Source organism: Macaca mulatta, chromosome 10 (genome assembly GCF_049350105.2).
Source record: "Macaca mulatta isolate MMU2019108-1 chromosome 10, T2T-MMU8v2.0, whole genome shotgun sequence".
Taxonomy (NCBI): domain Eukaryota; kingdom Metazoa; phylum Chordata; class Mammalia; order Primates; family Cercopithecidae; genus Macaca; species Macaca mulatta.
In genome coordinates, this window is record NC_133415.1 from 18,921,995 (window position 1) to 18,949,984 (window position 27,990).

The following is a 27,990-nucleotide window of genomic DNA, read 5'->3' on the forward strand; positions in this document are numbered from 1 at the left end:
CTGACTTGGCCAGGTTCACTGCTGTCATCAGCTCCAAGTGACCTGGACTCGGATCCCTTCTCTTAGGCTGACTCACTTAATGAGCTTTCCGGGCATGGTTGGCCTTTGGAGTGGGAGTCGGTGGCCCAATAACACGGTGATGAAGAGGGAGTATTAGAAAATGAGCAAATAGAGGAATGGATCCCAGGCGAACAGTTAAGAAATCAAAAGGTTCCCTGCAACTGGGAGACTGCCAGAGAGGAGAGTCTTTCTGTGTTTCACACATCAGCAGAAGTCCAGCCAAAAGTGAGCAGAGGAAAGGCACCCACCCACGAGGTGTTCGGGCGAGGAGAGTTCTGGGGCCCAGCCAAGCCACGAGGGACCCCCCACCCCAACACCCACTGCCCTCCCTCTCAATCCCACCTCCCTGCCTATGTCCTCTTTCACCCACCCGCCACTCCCTTTTGATGGCCACCGGCCTCCTTTATTCTCCACTTCTCTCTTTTTTTTTCTTTCTTTCTTTTTTTTTTTTTTGAGACAGAGTTTTGCTCTGTCACCTAGGCTGGAGTGCAGGGGTGCGATCTCGGCTCACTGCAACCTCTGCCTCCTGGGTTCAAGCAATACTCCTGCCTCAGCCTCCTGAGTAGCTGGGCTACAGACGCAGGCCACCATGCCCAGCTAATTTTTATATTTTTAGTAGAGATGGTGTTTCACCATGTTGGCCAGAATGGTCTTGATCTCCTGACCTCATGATCCACCCGCCTCGGCCTCCCAAAGTGCTGGGATTACAGGCATGAGTCACCGCGTCTGAACTAGTCTCTGCTTCTCATGAGCACAGTGGGCCCTCGGGAGGGAATACATCAGTCCCCTACACCTTAATGAAGACTTTAGGCACTGTGCTGCCTTTACACAGCCTCTGCAATGAAGTTGTCCTCTCCACAAGTGCAATATGCACAGTCCGTCCTCATCATTCACAGACTCCATGTTTGCCAATTCATCCACTTGTGAAAATTCCTTTGTAGCCCAAAATGAAATCTCACAGCGGTTTTGTGGCCATTCACGGACCTGCTCAGAGTGGTGAAAAATTTGAGTCAAATAACACTCTGTCTCCTGGTTTCAGCTCTCAACCCATAAGCAGGTGTCCTTGCGGTCTATTTGGTGCCACATTTATGCATTTTTGTGCTTTTTGTTGATGATTTCACTGTTTTTCATTTTAAATGCCCTCGAAGTATAGTGCTGAAGTGATATCTGGTCTTCCTAAGTGATATTCTTTATGGAAAAAAATACATGTGTTAGATAAGTTTCATTCAGGCATGAGTTATAGTACCATTGGCATTGAAGATAAGTTTCATTCAGGCATGAGTTATAGAACCATTGGCATTGAGTTTAATGTCAATGAATCAACAATATATATTAAGATGTCTTTTAGCAGAAACACGTATAACGCAAGTTTGTATATTCATCACTGGATGAAAATATTGTGACCAGAGGCTTAAAGGAACCTAACTCTGTATTTCTCCTAGGAGCAATGGGGTGTTCACCACAACTTTATAAGGCATAACTACCATTAATAATGAGAATCAACTGCATGTGTATATTTGCATGTGTGTGCATGTGTGTGTGTATATATATATATATATAAAAGACACACATGCCCATTAATAATGAGAATCAACTGCGTGTGTATATTTGCATGTGTGTGTGTGTATATATATATATAAAAGACACACATGCCCATTAATAATGAGAATCAACTGCGTGTGTATATTTGCATGTGTGTGCGTGTGTGTGTATGTGTGTGTATATATATATATACAAAAGACACACATGCCCATCTTGTAAAGAGTCCTTAAATTTGTTTCCTGCCTTTGAAAGCTAAAATGCCATGATTCTAGGCATAAGCAGAGCTAACTGAAACAGTCATCGTATGCTTCTGTGTAATCTGATGTTCACCTGTTGAAGGCAGGACCATCTGGATCATGAAGTCATTTTTTAACGAGGGTTTAAAGCCAAAATCTCTATGCGAGATCTTCCTCTGCCACCTCCTGCATCCACACACCATCCTTGGTTCACTGGAAAGAGCCCTGGCCTAGGTTTGGGAAATCTGGGTCATCCTGCCAGCCTCACACTCCCTAGGACCAGCAGTAACCACCCGTGCCAGTCACTTAAACCTATAAATGCAATTTCCCCTTATTTCATGATTTTCCTCACTCAATCACTTGGGACAGCTAGCGAGTAAAAGTGCATTAGAAAGTCTAAAGCTTCATAGAAATAGGAGATGGGGAGATAAGTAAAAGAGAGTATGGGCTTTGGGCTTAGACTGATGCTGGTGAAAACCAACTGATGGCTGGGGTTCTGAGTTTGGCTCTACCGTTTGCCAGCATTGTGACCTTGAGCAAATTTCTTAACTTCCCTGGGTCTCAGCTTCTCTGGGATAACTCAGAGCAGATTACATGGATGAATAAGGACAGAGAAGGAGGATATTAACAATTCCCAAGTGCCCGTGCACCACAGTGAGTGCCTTGTGCATCTCCTCTAACCTTCAGAGGCATGCCAGAGGTATTTCTAATCCCTGTTTTATAGAGGTACCAACAGTCATTCTGCCCAAGGTCACAAGTAAGTGGTGGAAGCAGAATTTGGACTGAGATTGGCAGCCCTTTTCTACTTGCTGCCGGGGACTCTCAAGAACACCCTGGTGGAATCATCTCTTCCCAGTACAAGGCAAGGAGCCAACTTAATTGGAGAGTTTATTTATAAAGAATTTCACAAGGCCCCACCCAAGAAACATGTCAGTACCTTTGAGACCAGCACTGACCTTTTGCATATGAACTGCTCTTGTGTTTTGGTCAACTGATCTCACATCAGGCCTGAGGCCAAGACCCAGAACATTCATTTCAAAAGAATGATTAAAAAAAAAAGAAGAAAGAAAGAGTACCACTCCCTGGCACTGTGTTTTAAAGACAGTGTGTACCATCTATAAGCCCCATTTTGTCAAGAGGAACACAGGCCCAGGAACAGACTCGTTTGGAGGAAATAAATTGCCTGTTCTTATGAACACTGATGCACAGGACCCCCTCCATGAAAAACAAAGAATATCACTTTTTTTTTTCAACTGACAGACATTGAAAAGCATTAAGATTTCCTTTTTTCTTTTTTCTGTTTTCCTGGTGATGTCTGTTGAGCCATCCTGACATTGCATCTAACAAAAGCCAGAGAATTCTTCTCCTTAGGAGACCCTCAGACAGAAGAGGGACACACATCACCCAGTGGGGTGGGGAACATTATAATTTACCATACTCCAATCACCAAAAGCTCCTTGCTTTTCCCCAGCATCAGACAGTCACATACAATTTACAAATTTGTAAACTTTTGAGGCTCCCAGCAGTCCTTTGAGGTGGATATTGCATCATGATGTAATCGTAATCGGTTGGTTTGCCCGATGCACAGCAAGTCAATAAGCCAAGGCAACAGGGATTGCAGCAAAGAAAGAGTTTAGTAATCATAGGGCAGCCAAACAGGGAAACAGGAGGAAACCTCAAATCCACCCCTCCTGGGAGTTTGAAGCCAGAGATTTCAAGGGGTTTGGAGTGAGCCAAGGTGTCGGATTATTGATTGGTCAGAGTGCAGAGTAAAGCCATGGGACAGGGAAATGAAGAAACCGCATTCTCATGCTGATTCGATTCCTCTGTGGGTGTTTTCAAACTGGTTGGCATTAGCTGTCCTGCTGGAATTCAGGATCTGAAGAACATCTTAAGCAATTCTTAAACAAAAAGCCTTATAAAGCCTTATAAGTCCGTTGTCACTGATTGTAGCTATAGGAACAATGGGGATATAAATCAATTCGTAAACAAAAACCTATGATTCTAAGGTTAGAAATCCTACCTATAGGAACAATGAGGATGCAGATGGTCAATATCTAGTGCTACCTGACTCTCAGTTACAAGGAAGTGGGCCAAAGTGTGGCCTGATTCGTGCTTAATAGACCTGTATTTCTGCACAGGACCCAGCATGTAATTCTTGTTAACCCTGTGAGGACAGTTTCAATAATACTCATTTTACAGATGAGATAAGCAGAGATCAAAGAGGAGAAATGATTTGCACAGGGCCGCATATCACATGCACACGTTCTTTCCACTGGTTCTGGCATCCATGCCAGGGGAGGTAAGACTCCAGAGGGTTCCACCAGGCCTTTTGAAACACAGCCTGTGCATCTACTGAGGGCTTCTCTAGCCAAAATGCTCAGGCACAGCCCGTTCTTATCATCAGTAGGCATGAGAAGCATGATCGTACAACCAGGGGAGGCCCCCTGCCCTACCGAGGTCTGGGGCACAGGGCAGCCTTCCAGCAAAGCTTCCAGGAAGTGAAACCAGCCGCATCTCTGGAATCTTGGAAATAGCTGTACTGGGGAGAAGCTGGCATCACTGCTGACAGGTGGCCATGGCAGGCTTGTTTTCCGAGAAGACCAGAGATGATGCAGAACATGGGTTTTTACATTTTGGGGTGTGTGTCTGTGCCCATGTGTTTGGGGTAGGGGAAGCAGCTTTCTAAAATACAAACATCTGCCTCTATTAAGCCTCCAGATCCATAGGACACTAGTAGCCGACCCTGATCTCTTGCTTGACTCTTGGTCTTCAGCCCCAAGAGACCTCCATACAATAGCTCCATCCTCCAGGGGTGAAGCTGGAAGACGAAGGAGGCACTGTGATGGGCCAGTGAATGCTACTCAGTCTTGTTCACATCATGACACTCCTAGAAAAGACTGGTAGTTATACAACTCAGCAGGTCGATGGAGGAGGCTGCTAACAGCCTAAGAGAAGGACCTAGAGGCCCCCGGCCGCTCCAACAGATAACTCCAGTCAGTAGCCAAGGGCACCGATTCAGACGATCTGGACAATGGGCCCTGAAGTCAGACAGTCCTGAGCTCCTTGACAGTCTTGCTACTCAGTGTGCCCTATGGAGGTACTGGCAGCATCCGTATCACCTGGGAGCCCCTTAAAAATGCAGAACGTAGACTGGGCACAGTGGCTCACACCTGTAATCCCAGAAGTTTTCAGGAGGCTGAGATGGGAGAATCACTTGATCCAGGAGTTCAAGACCAACCTAAGCAGCATGGTGAGACCCACCCCCCACCCCCAGCCCATCTCTACAAAAATTAAATAAATAAATAAATAAATAGAAATGAGCTGGTTGTGGTAGCATGTGCCTGTGGTCCCAGCTACTTGGGATGCTGAGGTAGGGGGATCACTAGAGCCTGGGAAGTTGAGGCTGTAGTGAGCTGTGATCACACCACTGCACTCCAGCCTGGGCAACAGAGTGAGACCCGGTCTCAAAAAAAAAAAAAAAAAAAAAAAAAGGAGAGGGGAGAATGCAGACCTGTTTCCAGACCTGCCAAATCTGAATCTGCATTTTTAACAAAATGCCCAGGTGATTTGCAGGCTATTCAGCATAACCACTGGTTTTGACCAAGGGATGCAAACTCAGATGCCCAAGGGACCAGGCATTACCATGAGTCAGAAGCCCAGGCTGGGAGTTTGAGGCTATCCTGCAAGGGAAGTCACAACTTAGCCCCAGCCAGGGAAGCCTGATTTCCAGATTCTTTTGTAACAATCAATTCTCAGGCTGGGTGTGGTAGCTCACACCTGTAATCCCAGCACTTTGGGAGGCTGAGATAGGCAGATCACGAGGTCAGGAGTTTGAGACCAGCCTGGCCAGCATGGTGAAAACCCATCTCTACTAAAAATGTAAAAATTATCCAGGTTTGGTGGTGCACGCCTGTAGTCCCAGCTACTTGGAAGGCTGAGGCAGAAGAATTACTTCAACCCAGGAGGCGGGGGTTTCAGTGAGCCAAGATCATGCCACTGCATTCCAGCCTGGGCCATAGAGTGAGACTCCGACTCAAAAAAAAAAAAAAAGGAAAGAAAAAGAAAAAAAGAATCAATATTGGCAACTAATTTAAAAATCTTTTGAAACACTGTATACGTCAAATAAAACAGCCAGCCACCCACTTAGGGTATCTTAGGGTGCCAGTTTAGTGCCCCCACCTTCAGACAAAAGACACTGAGTTTGGCCTTACCCTCTCTGTACAGGGGACCATTGAGCTTAATGGTTAAGGCCACAGGATGTACAAACCTAAGAGTTTAAATCTTACTCAGCCAATTCCTAATTATATAACCTTGAGCGAGCACTTGACTTGCAATCTTTGTTTTTCTCACCTATAAAATAGCCCCAATTGGCCGGGAGCGATGGCTCATGCCTATAATCCCAGCACTTTGGGATGCCAAGGCGGGCCGATCACCTGAGATCAGGAGTTCAAGACCAGCCTGGCCAACATGGCGAAACCCGTCTCTACTAAAAACACAAAAATTAGCTGCTGGGCATAGTGGTGGGCGCCTGTAGTCTCTGCTACTCACGAGGCTGAAGCACAAGAATTGCTTGAACCTGGGAGGCAGAGGTTGCAGTGAGCCGAGATTGCGCCACTGCCCTCCAGCCTGGGTGGCAGAGCGAGATTCTGTCTCAAAAAATAAAAATAAAACGGGCCCAATAAATGTCCCTAGTAGAAAAGGGATTAACCTAAAGACTAATTGAGATAACGCACTCTTAAAAAATTGTAGATACTTAAGAGATGTTGATTTGCTTCCTCTAGCAGCTGACTGTGCACACAGATCACCCAGGGGATCTTGTTAAAATGCAGGCTCTCATTCACTCGATCTGCAGTCCCGCCTGCCTGGGGTTCTGAATTTCTAACAAGCTCCCAGGTGATATCAATGCTGCTAGACCATGATCTAGGCTAGGGTCATCAAACTTTTCTTTTTTTTTTTTTTTTTTTTAGACAGAGTCTCGCTCTGTCGCCCAGGCTGGAGTGCAGTGGCCTGATCTCAGCTCACTGCAAGCTCCGCCTCCCGGGTTTACGCCATTCTCCTGCCTCAGCCTCCCGAGCAGCTGGGACTACAGGTGCCCGCCACCTCGCCCGGCTAGTTTTTTGTATTTTTTAGTAGAGACGGGGTTTCACTGTGTTAGCCAGGATGGTCTCGATCTCCTGACCTCGTGATCCGCCCGTCTCGGCCTCCCAAAGTGCTGGGATTACAGGCTTGAGCCACCGCGCCCAGCCAGGTCATCAAACTTTTCTGCACAGAGCCAGATGGTACCTATTTGAGGCTTTGCAGGGCACATGGTCTCTGTTGAAGCTACTCGGTCTGCCCTTGTAGTGGGAAAGCAACCACAGACAACACGTAAATGAATGAGCAGTGCTATCTTCCACTGGAGCTCTACTCATGGACACTGAAATTGGAATTTCCTGTCATTTTCCCACTTCGTATAATATTGTTCTTTGTTTGATTTTTTTTCCCAACTACAGTAGTTCCCTCTTATTGGCAAAGGATACATTCCAAGACTCCCGGTGGAAGCCTGAAACCAGGAACAGTACCAAACCCTACATTTACTGGGTTTTCCGATACATACACGTCTATGATATAGTTGAATTTATAAATTTAGGCACAGTAAGCGAGAAATAACAATAAATCATAATAAAATAGGACAATTATAGCAATCTACTATCACAGAAGTCATGTGAATGTGGTCTCTCCCTCTCAATATGTCCTGTTGTGTAGTACTCACCTAGTTTTGGGCCATGGTTGACTGTAAGTAACTGAAACCACAGAAGGTGAAACCATAGATAAGGGGAGACTGTTGTGTTTAAAATTTTTAAAACTCTTCTTAACCCATGGGCTGTACAAAAACGGGTGGTGGGCTGGCTTTGGCCCTCAGGCCATAGTTTGTTGATGCATGATCTAGGTCATCTTCAACTCTGAGCCTGGCCATCTCCCTCCCCAACCAGGCTGTAAGCTCTGTGGACGCACAAGCTATACCCACTGACCTCAGCTCCCCTCCCCGCCTAGGCCAGGGCCCTGGACAGCGGAAAGCCCTGTCTTCTGCCCTACACAATGAGCAGAAGCCTGGGAAGAGAAAGTGTTGCCTTTCAGAGCTGACACTTCTCTGGTGCCTCCCTTCCCCTCCATTCAATTTCACGCTGTAACTCCATAAACATGTGGTTTATATGATTCCAAAGAATCAGTGACCCGAGGGCTCAATAACAACAGAAGGAGTTTTCATTTATTAAGGGAAAGAGCTAAGGAAAGGAACCAGCACTGATAAGCAGGATAATTAGACAGTTCCCCAAACAGTCCATCAAACCCTGTTGTTTCCATCACCTTCCCACCACCCCTTCCGGCCCCTGGCAGCAATTGACCCAAGCGGCTGCGGCAAGGACACCTTTGAGCTCTAAGTTCTGGTCTTCAGAAGGGTTGGAGGAGGGGCAAGGGCTTTTGAGAATTTGAGATTAATGGCTTGCCATGGTCTGAATGTTGGTGTCTTCCTAAACATATTAGTTTCATATGTTGGAACTTAATACCCAGTGTGATAGTATTAAGAGGTGGTTCCTCTGGGAAGTGATTAAGTCATGAGGACTCTGCCCATGTGAATGGGATTAGTGCCCTTATGAAGGAGGTGTGAGGGAGCTCCCTTGCCCCTTCTGCTGTGTGAGAATGCAACAAAAGGCACCATCTATAAAGCCCTTATCAGACGCTGATCTGCTGGCACTTAGATCTTGGACTTCCCAGTCTGCGGAGCTATGAGTAATAAATTTCTGTTGTTTATGAATTATCCAGTCTAAGATATTTTGTTATCTTAGTCTGTTAGCAGCCCTAACAGACTAAGACAGGGCTCTTACATTCATTCAACAAATACAGATGAATTTGGTGCCCAGGTCTTTGGAGTTAGGGAGTCAATAAATGTTCATTGAATATATTGGCAAACATTTCATAGAACATTTGTTGTTATGTTTAATGAATGGGTTAAATGTTGGGATGACACACTCATGGTTAAGATTCAGAGATGAAAAAGACATAGCTCCTGTATAAAGGGAATTTACACATATAAAACATAGACACAGGCTAGACAACAGTCTAGTGCAGGGCTTGGCAAACTACCACCCACAGGCCAAATCTAGCCCCACAACCTGATTTTGTTAATAAAGTTTTATTATAATATGGCCCTGCTTATTTGTGTACATAATGTCTATGTCTACTTTCACACTACAAAATCAGAGTTGAATAGTTTTTATGTCCTACAAAGCCTAAAATATTTACCACTGGACTCTTTACAGAAAACGTTTGCCAGTCTCTGGCCTAACACAATGCTTTTCCAAAAATGCGTACAACAAACCCCAATGAGGAATGCATTTTGCCTTGCCACCTGATTGCTAGATACAGTATACTGACCAAGATAAGTTTTACAGAATAATACTTGCCCTTACTATGTTCAACGCATTCTGATATCTTCAGTTCTATTGTATTTTATTTTTTAAAATGTTGGTTGTGATCCATTAAGTTGATTTGATGACCAATTTCAAACTCACAGTTTGAAAAATATTGGTTTGACTAAGGTCAGTGGCTCATGCCTGTAATCCCAACACTTTGGGAGGCAGAGGCAGGTGGATAGCTTGAGTCCAGGAGTTCAAGACCAACCTGGGCTACATGGCAAAACCCCATCTTTACTAAAAATAGAAAAAAAAGAAAAAAATGCCAGGTGTGCTGGTGCACACCTGTTCTCCCAGATACCTATGAGGTTGAGTTGGGAGGATCACCTGAATCTGGCAGATTGAGGCTGCAGGGAGCCATGATCATGCCACTGCACTCCAGCCTAGGCCCCAGAGTGAGACCCTGTCAGAGAGAGAGAGAGAAAGAAAGAAAAAAGGAAAGAAGAAAGAAAGAAAGAGAGAAATAAAGAAAGAGAAAGAAAGAAAGAAAGAAAGAAAGACAGAAAGACAAGAAAGAAAGAAAGAAAGAAAGAAAGAAAGAAAGAAAGAAAGAAAGAAAGAAAGAGAAAGAAAGAAAGAAAAAAGAAAGAAAGAGAGAAAGAAAGGGAAAGGAAAGGAAGAAAAGAAAGAAAATACTGGCTTACTAGAAAGCAAATCATCTTCATTCATTGATGTATTCAAGAAGTATTTATAGCATGCCAGGCACTTTGTACATGCCAGGCACTATTCTAGGCACTGGAGATGCAATATCAAACACAATCAAGTTCCTGCCTCATGCAGCTTACATGCTGTAGAGGGAAGCAGATGAATAAAAAAATAAACAAATAAATCTGCCATATGTCAGGAGACGAGAAGGGCTCTGAAAAAGAAAGACACCAAGTAAGAGGCAGAGTGTGATGAATGTGATCAGAGAAGCCTTTGTGTGAGGTGCCATGTAAAGGAAGGAGAGAGTGAGCCACGTGGACATGTGGAGGAAGGGCATGACAGCAGAAGGAACAGCACAGACAAAGGCCCTGGGGCAGGACCCACTCTATGTGGTCAAGGAAGAGGGAGGAGGCCAGTGGAGCAAGAGTGAGTGCTTGAGATAAAATGTGGTAGGAAATAAGCTCCCAGAGTGGGGACAGGTGGTGGAGGAAGATTATGTAGACAACATACTGTGATCAAGGCGGAATGAGTAAACTCTGAAGCAGAAATATAAGCCAAGAGCTGAGAATCCAGTTACAGTCATGGCGGAGGACGAATCTCCATGATACTTTCATTTATCAAAAAAAATGTAAGCATGTGTAGACACTGTACTTAGAGAGCCACAACAGTGTGAGGAGCCAAAGATGAATGCACACTGGGCCTCCCAAGAGGGTCCCTTTCTAGCAGGAATCTAGCCATGCAAGCAAATGATTACATTGTCATAGCAGGAAATGTCATGGGCAAGAGGAGCCCCTTCCAGGGGGTCCCAGGGAAGACTTCCATAAAGGTGGGAAACTTGAGCTGTGTTTCCAAAGATAAGGAGACATCGCAGGTAGAAAAAGCAGAGAAAACTGTCCAAGACAGCAGGACCTACACACAAAAGCATAAAGCACGCTGCTTGGAATGGGGGGAGCCACGATTCTTAACCCTGGCAGTGCATTCGAAGCACCCAGGAAGCTTGTAAATTACGCTTCTGCCTGGGGCCGAATCCCAGGGACTCTGATGTGATTGGCTGGAGTAAGGCCCAGACACTGGTGTTGTTGTATCCGCACTCATACTAGTGTGAAGCCAGTGTGGACAAGCCCTGGGCTGGAGTGAGGCCAGGAAGAGAAGGTGAGACTGGGGCCAGACCATGAAAGTGTTTCATGCTGCACTCTAGAATACAGGCTTTATCTTCTTGGTGAGAGAGACCCACTGGTGGGTTTCAAGCAAAGAATAGGCACGGTCAGATTCATAAGGGAGAAAAAGGTGCCCTGGCAGTGGTGTGAAGAGAAGAGAGGTGTGGGGGTTGGAAAGAGGGGATAAGGGTCCCGTTAGGAAGAAACGGTGGCAGTTCAGAGAAGAGATGATAAGGGTTTGTACCCAGGCAGGAAGCAAGGCTGTGAGGAATGAGATAAGGATGCAGTCAAGTGATATGAAAAACAGCAGACTTGAATGAATTTGGGAACCAACTGTGCCAGGCAGGAAAAGAACTCAAGACTATCATGATTCCATGACTGAAATGTACAATCAAGAAAAATTGGCTTGAAGGGAAAAGAGAATGGGTTTGGGTTTTAACATTTTGAATTTGAAGTACCTTATGGAAAATAGTCACCATCAGGAACCATGTATTTATTGACCACACACTAGGTGCCAGGCCCTGTGCTTCGTATTTCATGTGTGTTTTCTTACTCAGTTGTCACAGCAGCTCTCTGGGGTAGGTAATCTGATTAAACCCATTTACAGAAGGGAAAACTGAAGCTCAGACAAGCGAAGCCAATGGGAGGAATGGTGAATTATATCTGTTATGGTGTGCAGGGGATAGTCGGCACACAGCTTGGCACATGATGAATGCCCAGAGAATGGCCATAATATTAATAGTTATTATCTCCTCCCCATGGTGGGAAGACTTCAAGCCAGGTCTGCAAGAGAGAGAACCAGGAATACTTGGGAGCCCTGTGGATGTGTGGGTGCCTCAGAGTGTGTCTATATGTCAATAGACCCATACTCAGGCCGTTGCTTTGTTTTATTTCCGGCTTCCTAATGAAGGTATCTCAAATACTCTTGATATTAACCCCTCACCAGCCCTATCCCATGACCACTTGTCATTATTTTATTTTTTTTAATTTCTTCCCACAAAGTTAATCTCAATCTACTCACATTTGTTCTGTTCTGTGAGGGAAATTGTGTTGTTGGCCATGAAACCAGAATAGGTTTGTTTTTTTTGTTGTTTTTTTTTTTTTTTTCTTGTGGAAAGAAGGGGAACTTTATTTATTTTTTAATATAACTCCTCTTGCCTGGTCCCATGCCAAATAAACAAAGCTGCTATTCATTTCCGTATCTCCCCATCTCTACCGTGCCCAGAGTCATTTTAGCAGCAGCGCCTCTTGGGCTGCCTCTCCGAGAGCCTGGAACAGCAAAGAAGAATGTTCTAAAAGTGAGTGCTGTGAAAATAGAATCCTATTTAATGAGACCGCAGAGAGCAAGACCGTTGCTCTCTTAGTGAGTGCAGGAGCAAACATTATGTTTAAAGTTGTGGTCGGAAAATGCTGGATCCTCAAATGTGGCCTCAGCTAAAAGCATCAGCCAGTGCATCACAGGTCATGACTCAGGGGCAGGTAGCTGAGGCAGCTGCAGGGAGAACTTAGAATCAGGCTACCGCTCTCCTGAAGACCCCCACCCCCATGCCTGAGGAACCCCCACCCACTCCCTCGCCAGAACACATCTGTCGTGGTCCTTCTCTTCTTGCCACCGCATCTCAGTATCAAAGCTGATTCGACTTGTGTCGCATTCACGGACTCACAAGTATTGGGGTTAGAGAGGACTTCCAAAGATGTGGCATCCAACCTTCCACCCAATGCTTCCTCAACAGGGACCTGGCTTTGCTCTTTTGACTTTGAGCCCTTTGTCCAATGAGCAGTGAAGACACTCAGTATATTAAACAGATCCTAGTGGAACTGTTCTGGATGAAAAAAGAAAGGAGCGCTAGAGACCCACCCAGCCGGTCTCCCGGCGTGGCGCCATTCACTCCATAGAATCCAGTTTGAAAACCACCCGCTTAGGTCCAAAGAGGGCCCAGGTACCAGGGTCAACATCCCTTTATTCATTCAGTAATTTGTTCCCAAACATCTGCTAATGTGCAAGGAGCAAGGAATACATCTGCAAGTTTAAAAGACCGAGACCCTACTCTCGTGGAGGCTGTATTTTGCTTATTATTTTGGAGGGTGTAGAAAACTATTAATACAAAATAATTTGAGACAGTGCTAAGTGCGAGGAAAAACACAAAAGAGTAATACAATAGCATGCGACCAGGAGTAACAGAAGGGCTGCTTTAGATGGGATGATCCATTAGCTACTCAGATCATGAGAAGGGCTACCTAGCTATGGGACTGGCTGCAGGGAGAGCTTTGCAGGCAGAGGGAGTACCAAGGGCAAAGGCCCTGAGGCAGCATTGGGCTTGGCGAGTTCTAGGAAGTAAAAGAGAGAGGGAGGGGGCAAGTGGTAGGAGATGAGGTCAGAGAAACCAGCAAGGCCAAACCACATTAGCCCTTGTAGGTGCACGTTATGAAACACTAGCAAGCGTAGGTTGTGTTCAGGTGCTGTTGGCATCAAACGTGATGGTGATTTTTTTTTTAAGAGATAGAGTCTCTCTCTGGTGCCCAGGCTGGTGTACAGTGGCATGATCATAGCTCACTTGAGCCTCAAACTCCTAGGTTCAAGACATCCTCCCACCCAAGTAGCTGGGACTACTGGCGTGCACCACCAAACATGGCTACTTTTTTTATTTTGTTAGAGCCAGGGTCTCAGTATGTTGTCCAGGGTGATCTTACCCTCCTGGCCTCACGCGATCCTCCTGCTCAGCCTCCCGAGTGGCTGGGACTGCGGGTGTGAGCCACCGTACCCGGCTCTTGATAGTGGTTTTGTTTCCTGCCGAAATAATGAAATTTGGACACTTTCACTTCTTTCCTCATCAAGGAAAGGGCCCTGAGAGGCAGATGAGAGTCCTAACTTAAAAAAATCCCGGCTGAGCGCGGTGGCTCATGCCTGTAACCCCAGCACTTTGGGGGGCTGAGGCGGGAGGATTGCCTGAGCTCAGGAGTTCGAGAGCAGCCTGGGCAACACGGTGAAACCCTGTCTCTACTAAAATACAAAAAAAAAAAAAAAATAGCCGGGCATGGCGGCGGGAGAATTGCTTGAACCCGGGAGGTGGAGGTTGCAGTGAGATCGCACCACTGCACTCCAGCCTGGGCAACAGAGTGAGACTCTGTCTCCAAAAAAAAAAAAAATCCCTTCCTTACCCCCTTCCCCTGTGAGTTTTCCTTTCCTTTTCCTTTCCAGTTGCACCACCAAAGCAGAGTGACTTCCCTCTCGGGGGCTTCTGTGTCCTCTTTTGAAACATGAGTGAACTGGGCCACTCAAAACTCTCCTTTCACATGAAATCCTACAGGGAACTTGAAATCATGGATGAAAGTAGCATTAGATTAGCTGTAATTTTATTCAGTAACTTTTCATGTACAACATGTATGATAGACTCCATCAAGAGAACAATAAGGCCCTTTTGATGAACTCAGTCCTATGTTAGCCTCAGCACCCAACTTCCCTTTCTATTTTGTGTCCTTGAATAGCATAGTGTTGACAAAATCACCAGTATTTTACTGACTTTCTCTGCAATCTCCAAATAAACCAAGATGGAAGGAGAGGCCTTATCCTGAGGACAGCACCAAAAAGGTCACCCGGGCAGCTCATACATGTGCAACATTTGAGTGTCCTTTTTTGATGCCTTAAAAGGAGGAAGGGAGGGAAGGAGAAAGAAGGAAGGAAGGGAGGAAAGGAAGGAGGGAAGGATGAAAGGAAAGGAAGGAGGAAAGGAAAGGCGGAAGGAAGGGAGGGAGGGAAGGAGGGAGGGAGGAAGGAAGGAAAAGGGGGAGGAAGGAAGAAAATGGGGAGGAAGGAAGAAAATGGGGAGGAAGGAAGGGAAAGGGGAAGGAAGGAAGGAAAGAGAAAGACGGAAGGAAGAAGGGAAGGAAGGGGAGAAGGGAGGGAGAGAAGGAAGGACGGAAAGAAGGGAAGGAGGAGGGAAGGAAGGAAGGAAGTGAAGGGAGTAAGGGAAGGAAGAAAAGAGTGGGAAGGTGGAAGGGAAGGAAGGGAGGGAAGGAAGGAAAGAAGGAAGGAATGGAGGGAGGAAAGAAGGAAGGAAGGGAGGGAGGAAAGAAGGAAGGAAGGAAGGGAGGGAGGAAAGAAGAAAGGAAGGAAGGAAGGAAGGAAGGAAGGAAGGAGCGAGCCAGAATGTGACTCCAGGGGCAGAAATGGTAACATCTCTTTAAGCCAAGCTCTCCCAAACCTACCTGTACTTTATACACCTCAGATCACACCATAGCCTAACTTCCCCTTGAGAATCATCCTTCAAGACCCAACTGAAGTACCTTCCTACCTTAGAGCCTCCTCTGCTTGCCCAAGAATGATGCGATTCACGCCCTCCTGTGAGCAAGCTCTGGGCCTAGCACAGCCCCCTCTTATTGCACCATCTCACCATCTGCAGGTTCTTCTTCTGGGCTAGACCTTAAGGGCAGAAAGCACAGTTGGAGCACCAGCGCCGAGCACACAGCCTGATACGCTCATTAGTTTACTCAACAAATACCAGTTAAACCCCTACCCAGTGCCAGGCAGTGTTCTGGGCACTGAGGATGCAGTGGTAACAAAACGAAGCCGATGCCTTCATGAAGAGTTTTTTTGTTTTGTTTTGTTTTGTTTTTTTTGTTTTGTTTTGTTTTTGAGATGGAGTCTTGCTCTATCACCCAGGCTGGAGTGCAGTGGCGTGATCTCCGCTCACTGCAAGCTCCGTCGCCTCCCGGGTTCACACCATTCTCCTGCCTCAGCCTCCCAAGTAGATGGGATTACAGGCACCCGCCACCACACCCTGCTAATTTTTTATATTTTTAGTACAGACGGGGTTTCACCGTGTTAGCCAGGATGGTCTCAATCTCCTGACCTCGTGATCCGCCCGCCTCGGCCTCCCAAAGTGCTGGGATTACAGGCGTGAGCCACCGTGCCCGGCCTGGTTTTATTTTTTAACTATGACTTTGGGAGAAGGATTGAAGGTGTATTAAGGTACCATCGCCATAGGTCAAGGGCTGTGGGAGGAGGTGGCTGGTTACATATTTATCCACTATAACCCATTAATAGCTTAGGCTGGGTTGTTTCACAGGTTAGGAAACCCTGCCAAGATGATAGATGGTGTGAGCTTAACATGCCTAGAGATAGGATGAGCAAAAGGCCTGAGGCTTTGCCCCCTGGTGGCCAGGGTCCCATGTAAATCCAAGCTCCTGGAATGGATAAAGTGAGACAGATACTGACCTTCCAGAGCAACCCAGGGCCAGCCACTCCCACTACCCACTGGTTGTTGTGGGCACTGGGGATGGGAATGAAGAAGACAACATCACAGGAGGAGAGAAATGGAGAAGAAAGGAGAATGAGAAGGAGAGCAGGGGCGCTCTGGGGAAGTTTGCTGCTTCTCAGACTTAAAACTCTAGGAGAGCCTGAAAGGCCTTCCTGAGGCTGCCCCCTGCATCACCAAAAGCCCTAAAGATGGAGTAGACTGTGGTCATGATTTAGGACACCCTACAGGTCACCAGTTCTGTTATTTAGCCAACATTTTAGACACACACCCACACACACACACTTCCCTCTTCCTTTGCTTAAATATATTTTTAAATGGCGTTTTGTATCACTATCATACATTACAAGTTTTAGGGGCCAGATAATTTTTCCTAATACGCATTGAAATAAATATCTAACTGTTAAAATTATCCATATTCATTTGTGTCCCCTCTAAATCATCCTGTGGGCCACCAGTGTCACGCATCGTGGGTCACTAGTAGAGAGAAGTCTGCGCCCCAGTGCTGAGCAGACTTGAAGCCAGTCTTGGTCTTTGGCTCACGGGTAAGCAACCCCATCCAAGTCACCTGCTCCTCCCTCTGTGCCTCAGCTGCAAAATGAGAGGGTTGACCAGATGCCATCTTGGGCCCCTTCACACTGAGGTTCTAAGTTGTTTCTTCTATGAGGGTAGAGTTGCTAACTGTGGCATACTCAGAGCACAGTTCTCAGCACCCTGCCCTCTCTCTCCCTCCTGAGACTCCTCCCCCAAACCTACTACACCCCCTTTTCCCTACTCCCAGATCTACCTGGGAGAGAAACCTGCACAGCTTCAACTCCAAAATTAAAATTCAGTGTTTTAATCAGAAAACAAAAACCTCCAGTTCTTCCTAACCTCAGCACAACGCTCTAGACCCTTTAACTTTGGTAAAGTGAGTCACATCCCTCTCTGCATAAAAAATATCTTTACTGCTTTTAGGAAATGTTTACAATGACCTGTAATATCCCAGTATTTCACAAGGGAGCCAGACAGACAAGGAGTCTAGCCATCCCCTGGCGGGACCCCACGCTCAGCATCCTCCTCTGCCGTCTGTCTTTCGGATATAGACAAGCACCTCCCAAGTCCTGCAGGACAGTCAGCAGGCTTTCCAGTCCTCCCTAAGAGGCGGTGTGTGTGGAGGGAGGTTGGTTAAATACCATGGTTAATCAACCTCGGAAGCTGTGCGTAAGCAAGATAAGTCCAGCCATTGTGGCACCGAACACACCTTCAGCACGTATTAAAACGCTTTTCAGAGGACTGGGAGAGAGGTGTCCATGCCCAGAAAACATAAGCCATCAGGGCCAGGAAAATGAGGACAATAGCTTTAATGCCATTAATGTATCCTGAACTTTACAAAATCTCTAGATACCTTTTTGATAAAGGTGCTTACAGTTAATGACAAACAGCTAACATTCGTTGCTTTGTGCCTGGCACTGTTCAAATCATTGGGCCAGTTTACTTCTAAATCTTCACAGTAACTCTGTGAAGCATGTACTACTACAAACCCCATTTTACGGATGAGAAAATTAAGGTTTAGAGAAGTTAAGAAATTTCCCAAAGTAACATAGTTAGGAAGTAGTAAAGCCTGACTCCCAAACTATGCTCAAAGCCATACCTTCCATTTGTGGAGTATTTTGTATTTTTAAAACTCTTATGGATGCAATAATAACCATCACCTACAAGAAATAGATAGATGATATATAGAGTTAGATAGATAGATGATTGATAGATAGATAGAGTTTAGATAGATAGATTTTAGATAGAAATAGATAGGTAGATTTTAGATGGATATAGATAGATAGATTTTAGTTAGAGAGATATAAATAGATAGAGAGATAGATAGATAGATAGATAGATAGATAGATAGATAGATAGATAGATAGATTTTAGAGATAGATTTTAGATATAGAGATAGATTGATTGATTTTAGAGATAGATAGATTTTAGATATAGAGATATAGAGATAGATAGATAGATAGAAAGAAAGAATTAGATAGAATTTCTAATCCTCCCAACTCTCTGAGAAGGAGTATAAATAGTATCATCTCCATTTTACACATGAGGAAATTGAACCCCAGAAAGATGTAAGAACTCATTCCAAATCATGGCATTTGTAAGTCCCTAAGCTAGGATGTGAACCTAGACCATCCTGACCCTGTCATCTATATACTTTCATTGTGCTGCCTGGAAAATTTCTTCTAATTTCTCTAACAACCTTGTGACTTGCATGGGAAGAATGTGTCATAGCGCAGCCTAAACACCCATCAAATGGAATTCTACAAACCCAGCCTGACTGATCAGCTTCAGGAGGTCCCTCAATATTCAGGCAATACAAAGCAGTACATCCCCTAGGACACCCTCTGGTTGTGTCTTTCACAGTCAGTGCAAACTAGCTATTTTCTACCAATTCGTTACCAACCTAGCTAGCTAGGTATCCACCTATCTGTCTGTTACAGATACGTTAAAATATGATATATGCTAAAATCCTACCCCCCAAGGTGATGGAATTGGGAGGTGGAGCCTGTGGGAGGTCATGAGGGCAGATCCCTGAGGAATGGGATTAGTGTCTTTCTAAAATAGGCCCTGGGAGCTTGTTTGTCCTTTCCATCCCGTGAGGTTACAGGAATAAATCAGGGCCTCACCAGACACTGAATCCACGTTGACCTTGGACTTCCCGGCCTCCAGAACAGTGAGAAATACATTTCTGTCCTTTATAAGTCACCCAGTTTATGGTATTTTGTTAGAGCAACCCCAATGGACCAAGACACTATCTGATTATTTGTTTTCCAGCTCCCTGACTAGAATATAGCTGTCTTATTTATGACTGTATTCCCAGTGCCCAGCACAGTACCCTCAATAAATATTTGCAGACTAAATACAAAGCCCTGTGGGAGTCCAGAGGAGGAAAGAGAAATTCCTGGGAGCTGGAGGAGGAGCTGAGTTTTAGGGTTTTGAGGAATGAGTAGGAATTAGGTAGAGGAGCAAAGAGAGCATTCCAGGAAGGAAACAAGAGCAAAGGTACAGGGAGCCCAGGTTGGTGTCATTCAGGACCCCCCAGAGGCAGAGCTCCCCACAGCAGCTAGGAGCAAAGGTCTGGCTGTGCTTTTGCCTGCCAACTCCAGGAAGATTCTAACAGCTTTGCCTGTCCCATGGGGAGCTTTAATCATCCAGAGGACTTTATGCAGCTGTGACCGTCCGGTCCCTTCTGGAACTGGGGATCATCCTCATTAGCAAGCTTCCTCCTCCAAACAACATCAATGCATAAAATGGCCATGGCTCTGGCCAAAACCAGGGTTGGCAAGAGAAGAAGGAGGGAGGCAGGGAACCTATATCCGCAAGGAGTTCAATAAACCTCCTCTTCCTGGGATTTCATCAGCTTGGGAGTATAGAAAAGTAAAAACAGCAGACTCTGGGCCCAGACAATCTTCCCACTTCCTGGCTGTGTGACCTCGGGCTGGTCACCTGCTGCCTCTGAGGCTGGTCAGCCCCATCCCAGGATATGTGGATGATAATCCCTACTTCCATGACCTCAAGATTAGTATCCACTGTCCAAAGTAGTCACCCTCTCCCCGACCACACAGTAGACCATGCCAGCTCCACATGTGAAATGTTACCTATCAGTCCATCCCAATTTTTTATCTAATGTTCTGAGGACCAATACATAACCCTCCTCTTCCCCTTCCATATTAAGGACCAATTGAGAATTTGCAGAAAACCATTGCCATAAGCTCCATGGAGGCAGGAATCTTAATCTCATTTGGCTCTGAGTTCTATTTCCACCACCTAGCACAGTACCTGGCATAGAGCAGTCTTAATACATTTTTGGTGAAGGAAGGAAGAAGGGAGGGAGGGACGGAGGGAGGGAGGGAGGGAGGGGAGGAAGGGAGGGAGATCTCCGTCATCGTTCTATTGCACCTGCCTTAGAACACTCAACCTTGAATCAATTCACTTCTGGACCTTCTCCTTCCCTAAACTGGCACTGCTGAGCACAGCTGGAGAAAACCTCATCACTGGGCCAGGCGCAGTGTCTCACGCCTGTAATCCCAGCACTTTGGGAGGCTGAGGTGGGTGGATCACGAGGTCAGGAGATCGAGACCATCCTAGCTAACACGGTGAAACCCTGTCTCTACTAAAAATACAAAAAATTAGCCGGGCGTGGTAGCGGGCACCTGTAGTCCCTGCTACTCAGGAGGCTGAGGCAGGAGATTGGCATGAACCTGGGAGGCGGAGCTTGCAGTGAGCCAAGATCGCGCCACTGCACTCCAGCCTGGGCAACAGAGCGAGACTCCGTCTCAAAAAAAAAAAAAAAAAAAAAAAGGAAAAAAAGAAAACTTCATCACTGATCTCATGCTGCTGCTACAAATGCCTCATCTCCAACCCCAGCAGGGCCCTTGTGGGTCCTGGTGAAGCTTTTACATCTCCCTAATCAGTTACCTTTCCCAGTCTTCACTGTGGCATTTCCAGAACTTTGCTGCTCTGTTCAAGTCCCACGTCCTTCCCATCAAAGAAGAGAATCCAGTCCCCTGTATCAAAGCTCATCTTCCTGCACCTCTGCCTGCCCCCACACCTTCTTTCCCACCTCAGTGGAGTCTTTTCTCCTTTCTAGACTTCATTTTACCTCTGAGCTCTGGCTCTCATTTCCATCATAGCCTCTGGGACTTGGCTACCCCATCCGTTCCTCCCCACTCCTGGCGCTCAAGGTTGCTTTCTGAAGGGCATCTTTCAACACTAAAGCATGTTCAAGTCTCACTTAGATTTGAAAAGAATAAATAAGTCTTTGCTGAGCCCTTGTGCCCGTCTACCCTGCCTTCTCAGCCAAGTTTCTTAAAAAGGAGCCTGTAGTTGTCTCCATTCTCTCCAGCTCCCTAAGTCAGCTCCCACCACTCCCCAAAGTTTGCCTGGCAAAGATAATTCATGACCTCCAAATAGAAAATCCTGATAAAGTCTTCAGCCCCTTGTTTTGCTCGCTCACCTCGGGGTTGGGTCGCTGTTGTACCCGTCTCTCTTTTTTTTTTTTTTTTTTTTCATTTTTTTGTTTTTTTGAGAGGGAGTCTTGCTGTCATCCAGGCTGGAGTGCAGTGGTGCGATCTCAGCTCACTGCAAACTCTGCCTCCCCGGTTCACGTCATTCTCCTGACTCAACCTCCCAGGTAGCTGGGACTACAGGCGCCCGCTGCCATGCCCAGGTAATTTTTTGTATTTTTTAGTAGAGATGGGGTTTCACCGTGTTAGCCAGGATAGTCTCGATCTCCTGACCTCATGATCCGCCCGCCTCGGCCTCCCAAAGTGCTGGGATTGCAGGCGTGAGCCACCGCGCCCAGCCTGTTGTACCCATCTTTTAACACACAAACTTTACCTTGCCTTCAGGGACACCATGCTGGCTGCCTTTCCTCCTTTGTCTCCAGCCAGGCTTTCCTAGGCTCCTTTGCAAGCTCCTCTTCCATCCTTCCCTTGAGCATCCATGTGCACTACGGTTCTGACCTTGCCCCCATTCTCCTCATTGTCCGCAGATCCCTCGTCCTGCACTGTCCAATTTGGTAGCCATCAGCCACGTGCACCTACTGACTGCTTGACACGTGGCTCAATTGAGATAGGCTGAGTATAAAATACACACCCAATTCCAAGACTAGAGTTACAAAAAAGGGAACATAAAATATCTCAATCATAATTTTTATATACATTACACATTGAAATGAGAACTTTTTTATATTGGGTTAAACAAAATATCCTGGCCAGGTGCAATGTCTCATACCTGTAATCCCAGTGCTTTCGGAGACCCAAGCAGGAGGATCACTTTAGGTCAGGAGATTGAGACCAGCCTGGGCAACATAGCAAGACCCCATTGCTAAAAAAATAAAATAGGTGGGTGTGGTGGCTCACACCTGTAATCCCAGCACTTTGGGAGGCCGAGGTGGGTGGATCACAAGGTCAGGAGATCGAGACCATAGTGGCTAACATGATGAAACCCCGTCTCTACTAAAATTACAAAAAATTAGCCAGGCATGGTGGCAGGTGCCTATAGTCCCAGCTACTCGGGAGGCTGAAGCAAGAGAATGGGGTGAATCCAGGAGGTGGAGCTTGCAGTGAGCCAAGATCATGCCAGTGTGCTCCAGCCTGGGGGACAGACCAAGTAAATAAATAAATACATACATACATAAATAAATAATAAAATGAAATAAAATAAAAAATTAGCCAGGTGTGGTGGTGCATGCCTGTAGTCCTAGCTACTTGGGAGGCTGCAGCAGGAGGATTGCTTGAGCCCAGGAGTTCCAGGCTGCAGTGAGCTAGGATCGCACCACTGAATTCCAGCCTGGGCACGGAGCATGATGCCGTCTCCAATATATATATATACACTATATATGTGTGTGTGTGTGTGTGTGTGTGTAAATGTAGAAAATAGCTAGATATGTGTGTATATATATGTACATACATACATACACTATTAAAATTATGTTCACCTGTTTCTTTTTACTTTTTTTAATGTGGCTAATAGAAAACTTGTAATTATACATGTGACTCTCACTAGAGTTCCAGAGACGACAATGCTTTAGACAATCCCATCCACTCCCATGGTTTCACCTGCATCACTGTGGCACCCAAAGCAACTCAGCATAGTGATAAGCAGTGTGGTCCAAGAGCACTGTTTGGGTGTAGTGCGGGAGCACTGTTTGGGTGCAGTCTGAGATCACTGTTTGGGTGCATTCTGGGAGCACTGTTTGGGTGTAATCCAGGAGCATTGTTTGGGTGCAGTCCGGGAGCACTGTTTGGGTGCATTCTGGGTGTAATCCAGGAGCACTGTTTGGGTGCTGTCCAGGAGCACTGTTTGGGTGCATTCTGGGTGTAATCCAGGAGCACTGTTTGGGTGCTGTCCAGGAGCAGTGTTTGGGTGCAGTCCGGGAGCACTGTTTGGGTGCAGTCCGGGAGCACTGTTTGGGTGCATTCTGGGTGTAATCCAGGAGCACTGTTTGGGTGCTGTCCAGGAGCACTGTTTGGGTGCAGTCCGGGAGCACTGTTTGGGTGCAGCCTGGGAGCACTGTTTGGGTGCAGTCTGGGAGCACTGTTTGTGTACAGTCCGGAAGCATTGTTTGGGTGCAGTCTGGAAGTACTGCTTGAGTTTGAATCACAGCGCTGTCATTTACTAGCTGTGTGACCTTCAGAAAGTTACTTAGAACAATGCCTGGCATATGAAAAGCATTCAACAAAGGCTGGCCATGGTTACAGAGAAGCAGCCTTGGGTTATGGCTGGGAGCCGCGAAGCCAGATTCCCGGTAGGCATCCTTCTCCTTTGCTCACCAGCTATGTGACCTGGAAGAAGTGACTCAAACCTCCTGGGGCCTCCTCATCTGTAGCAGGGCAGAACTCCCAGTATGAAGGACGTGCAGTCATGGCCAGCAAATGGTTCTATCATTTGGCTCCCCTTTGGGTCCTCACAGCCACTCCGTGATTGAGTCCTGTGCTCCCAGCTCAAGCATGGGTTGCATTTTCCTGCCTCCCTGCTCTCGGTGCCTCAGGTCAGCTCTGCATCCCTTCTGGTCTAAACTGCAACAATCACTGCCTAAGGATTGCATGGCCTCCTGGGTGGCCCCTCCCATCCATTTGCAAGGGTCCTAAAACCCAGAACTGGCTACCTCACTTCCCCTGCTTGAAACCCAACAGGGGCCGGGCGCGGTGGCTCATGCCTGTAATCCCAGCAATTTGGGAGGCCGAGGGAGGCAGATCACCTGAGGTGGGGAGTTCGAGACCAGCCTGACCAACATGGAGAAACCCCATCTCTACTAAAAATACAAAATCAGCCCGGCAAGGTGGTGCATGCCTGTAATCCCAGCTACTCGGGAAGCTGAGGCAGGAGAATCGCTTGAACCTGGGAGGCGGAGATTGCAGTGAGCCGAGTTGGAGCCATTGCACTCCAGCTTGGGCGACAGAGTGAGATTCTGTCTCAAAACAAACAAACAAAAAACCAACAGGGCTCCAGGTTATCCAAGGGTAAAGCCTACAGGATCCACCCTGATCCATCAACTCTTCCGGGGTCCTCTCGGCACATACCTCCTCACACCCACTGCTCCAGCCAACCCGACCACTCTCCAATCCCGGAACATGCAAGCCTGCTCCATGTTCGCTGGCTTGTCCCTCCATTTTATCTTCCACGAGTGTCCTACACCTGTGTCGGCCTCATCAAGACCAAACTCGGCTCAAGTTCAAGAGTTTCCTGAACTCCCCAACACCTTCAGTTGACATGACCCTCCCTGCTTTGCATCCACACTGTGCTTATGCAGAATTCTAGGGTCCCGTCTGTAATCTACTGGTGGACTTAACTGGCATGTCTCGTTGCCCTTACAGACTGTGATCTCCATAGGATTATTCATAATAATCATGATGAATTTATTGAACACATGCTATATGCCAGGCCCTGCCCGGAAAACTTCCCATGAGTTAATTTACTTAAACCTCTTACCTATAGTGCCTCTAAGCTGAATACTAATAACCAGTGTACAGTTGAAGGAGTGGGAACACAATGAGTTTATGGCATTCGGTGAGTCAGAACTCAAAGCCACATGCTCTGACTCCAGAGGCCACTCTCTTAACCTTGATTTACTTTTATACCCTATGCTTGCATGGTCGAAATTTGAATCTGAGAGTTGAGAGAGGGAAAGTTACTTGCCCAAGGTCACCCAGTGTGGTCTCTTCCCAGCTGCAATTAGAGTTCGGGCCCCCTGGCTCTTCTTTCCCTTGTCCTGGTTGGTCCTGTGTCCTTCCCATGAAAGCCCGGGCTGAAGGCCCCCAACAATGGAAAAGAAGGGCCCTGGGCCAATCACCTGCAGACGTGGCCCGAAGCAATGCAATGTCCATATAAGACTGAAATAATAAGCAGGGCTTAGGCCAAGCATCTGCTTTGTTTGCTTGGCTTGGTCTGTTTTCATTACAAACAATCTGGAATCCCGCCTGGGAGGCACTGATGCTTCCTTTATTCTTCTGTTGGGCAGAAAAGGGAGTAGGGTGGAGCGGCTTAGTGAGGAAGTGCTGACAGGGGGCAGAGCCGGTCAAGTCCGCTGTCAGGCACTCCCCGTGAAAGACCAGATTGTGGGGAGTGTTAGGCAGAGACCAGGCAGAGAGGAGCTCTCTGTCAGGGCCGGTCACTGCAGGGCAATCATTTCATGGGTGAGCAATGTCCCTCCAAACCAACCCAGATGGTTCCTTGACTAAAGGTCAAGTTCTCAGACCCTGAAGAGGAAATTTACCAAGGATCACTTTGAGCCAGAGAAAAGCAAATCTTAATGAGCTCTGGAGGAGCCCACTGCCCCGTCCTCAGCCTGACAAAGCCAAGGGGTCATGCAATGAAGGTGGGAAAGGGCGGGAGGAAGGTTCCAGTCAGCTGGAGACGTTTCAGCAGCTTTTATAGAACCACCAGTAATGGTGCTATTTGTTATCCATTGTGAAAAGTCTCATGAGGAACCATTGAATATGTGCCTTTCAGAATCAAGTATTGTGGGGGAAGTTATCTCTTCTGCAGAACCGGGGTGCTTCTTTTTGTCAGATAGTGGAATCACTGGATCTCGGATTGGAAGAAGCGTTCAACCCACCTCATGTTTGGCTTCACTCCTTCGATATGCTCTTCCAACCCATCAGCCACGTTGCAGGCTCTGTGCTGGGGTGTCGTAAGAGGAAGGGACTTGCAAAATCAAATAGATCACCTAGTAGAAATCAAGATGTGGAGGAATGTGGCTTTGCTGTGCAGGCAAATGGGCTCCTCAGGACTGAACCCCAGAACGAGACAGATTTGCCCCCCAAGGCTTGGAGACAGCGTTGGACCTCTACAGGCTTCCCCACGTAGGAGTCTGGCCTGCAAAGTCTCCAGTCAGAAGCAGAGTAGATTCCGTGCTCTTCGTGGGAAAGAGAAAGGAGAGAAGAATGAACTGGTCCACACTTGCCCCGTTTCTCCTTCAAACCCTCTGATCAGAATGTCCCCAGCTCCGGGGACGGGTGAGTGGCAGGCAGCCGACAGGCCAGGGATGTTGTTCCCTCCACATAGAAGGAAACTGCCAGAGTTTGGAAATAAGAGATACCCCCAATATCATCCCCCCAAATGAAAGGTCCTCTGCTGTTGAAGAAAATCAGCCAGGACCCCCCCAAGTCCCTCCAGAGTGACAAATTCTGGAGACTAGAGGCTCAGCAAAAATACCTTCCATGTAGAACACACCCATAGGCAAGCAAAGCAGGTTTGGGCAGCCAGTAGCCAGCGAAGGCACCTACCCTGTATCAAGATTATTTTGGCCGCAAATACTAGAAACTTCCAGTTCAAACTGGCCTAAACACCATGAAGGCCTGCTGATGAGTGTCTCGGTGACGTCACCGATGCCCTAGGCTCTGTCTGTCTCTGCCTGCTGGCCTCAGGGGCAGCTTCCTTCTTGAGCGAGTTCCCCTGACCTACGCTGGCTGCAGGTGGCATTCTGGGCTGCAGGGGTCTCTGTTCACACCCACTAGGAGGCGGAGAAACCTGAAGGGAGACTTTCTCTGTCATCTGATTGGGGCAGTCCACAAGGACTGTGATCCTGAGCACAACTGCTCCTCCACAGGCTTTCCCATTTGTGCGTGGGCTGCAGGGGCAGGTAAACCAGGATCTTCCTTCAAAGTGCTCCAGCCAAAGCCCTTGGACTCATCCTTCATTCCTGCATTTCTCTCACACCCCACACCCTACCCATCAGCAAATCCTTTCAGCTCTACTTTTAAAATATTTCTAGAATCTACCGCCCTCATTCAAGCCACTGTCCCTTCTCATGGGGATTCTGTGATAAAAGTGGGCTTCCGACGGGTCCCTTGCTTTTCAGTCCTTGCTTTAGTCTCCTCACAACAAAGCGATCCTTTCAAGCCGTCATGTGATCCCCCTGCTTGAAACCCTCCGTGGCTCCTCATGCCATTTGCAGTAAAAACGAAAGTCGTTGCAGTGGCTCGGAGACCCTACATGACCTTCCCCTTCCCCATCTTTCTGACCTGCAGCCCACCTCTCTGCCCTCCGTCCACTCTGCTGCACGCACATCGGCCTCTTCTCCAAGCACACACGCCAATGTCGCACCTCAGGCCTTGGTTCTTGCTATTGTCTGCCTGGAATCCACAGGATAGGCCTGTGACTTGTTCCTCCACTTCCTTTGGGTCTTTACTCGACGACGTCTTATTAGGGAGAACTCCAGCTGCCCTATGAGAAATAGTGTCCCAAGTCTGACCCCCAGTCATCCCTACCCCACTTTACAGAATTTATTTTCCCCATACTGTTAGCAGTGGAACCTTCAGCAACCTCCATTCTTGCCTTAAATTCGACCAAGAGGCCTAAGGCAGAGGGAGAGAGGGAGGCAGGCTTTAGAGCGGGAGTGAAACTGTGTTTAAAAGCTTTACAGCAGGAACAAAAGGAAGTAAAGTACACTTGGAAGAGGGCCGGTCGGGCAACTTGAGAGATCACGTGCACAGTCTGACCTTTGACTTGGGGTTGCTTCCGGGGTCTTGCATTCCTTCTCCGCTGATTCTTCCCTTGGGGTGGGCTGTCTGCATGTGCAGTAGCCTGCCAGCACTTGGGAGGGGCTGCAAGCACAGTGTGTTTACTGAAGTTGTGCACATGCTCACTTGAGGCGTTTTTC

At 47.0% G+C, this 27,990-nt stretch overlaps 1 protein-coding gene and 1 long non-coding RNA gene across 5 annotated transcripts in view; one reads left to right on the forward strand and one right to left on the reverse strand.

The window, feature by feature from the left end:
- Positions 1-27,990, forward strand: part of SYN3 (synapsin III) — a 553,834-nt gene that overhangs the window by 473,762 nt on the left and 52,082 nt on the right.
- LOC144331781 (uncharacterized) lies at positions 823-27,914 on the reverse strand. The gene is made up of 3 exons (XR_013399204.1): positions 27,830-27,914; positions 25,945-26,055; positions 823-1,248 (listed from the first exon to the last, which is right to left on the reverse strand). It is a non-coding gene; the product is annotated as an uncharacterized LOC144331781 (long non-coding RNA).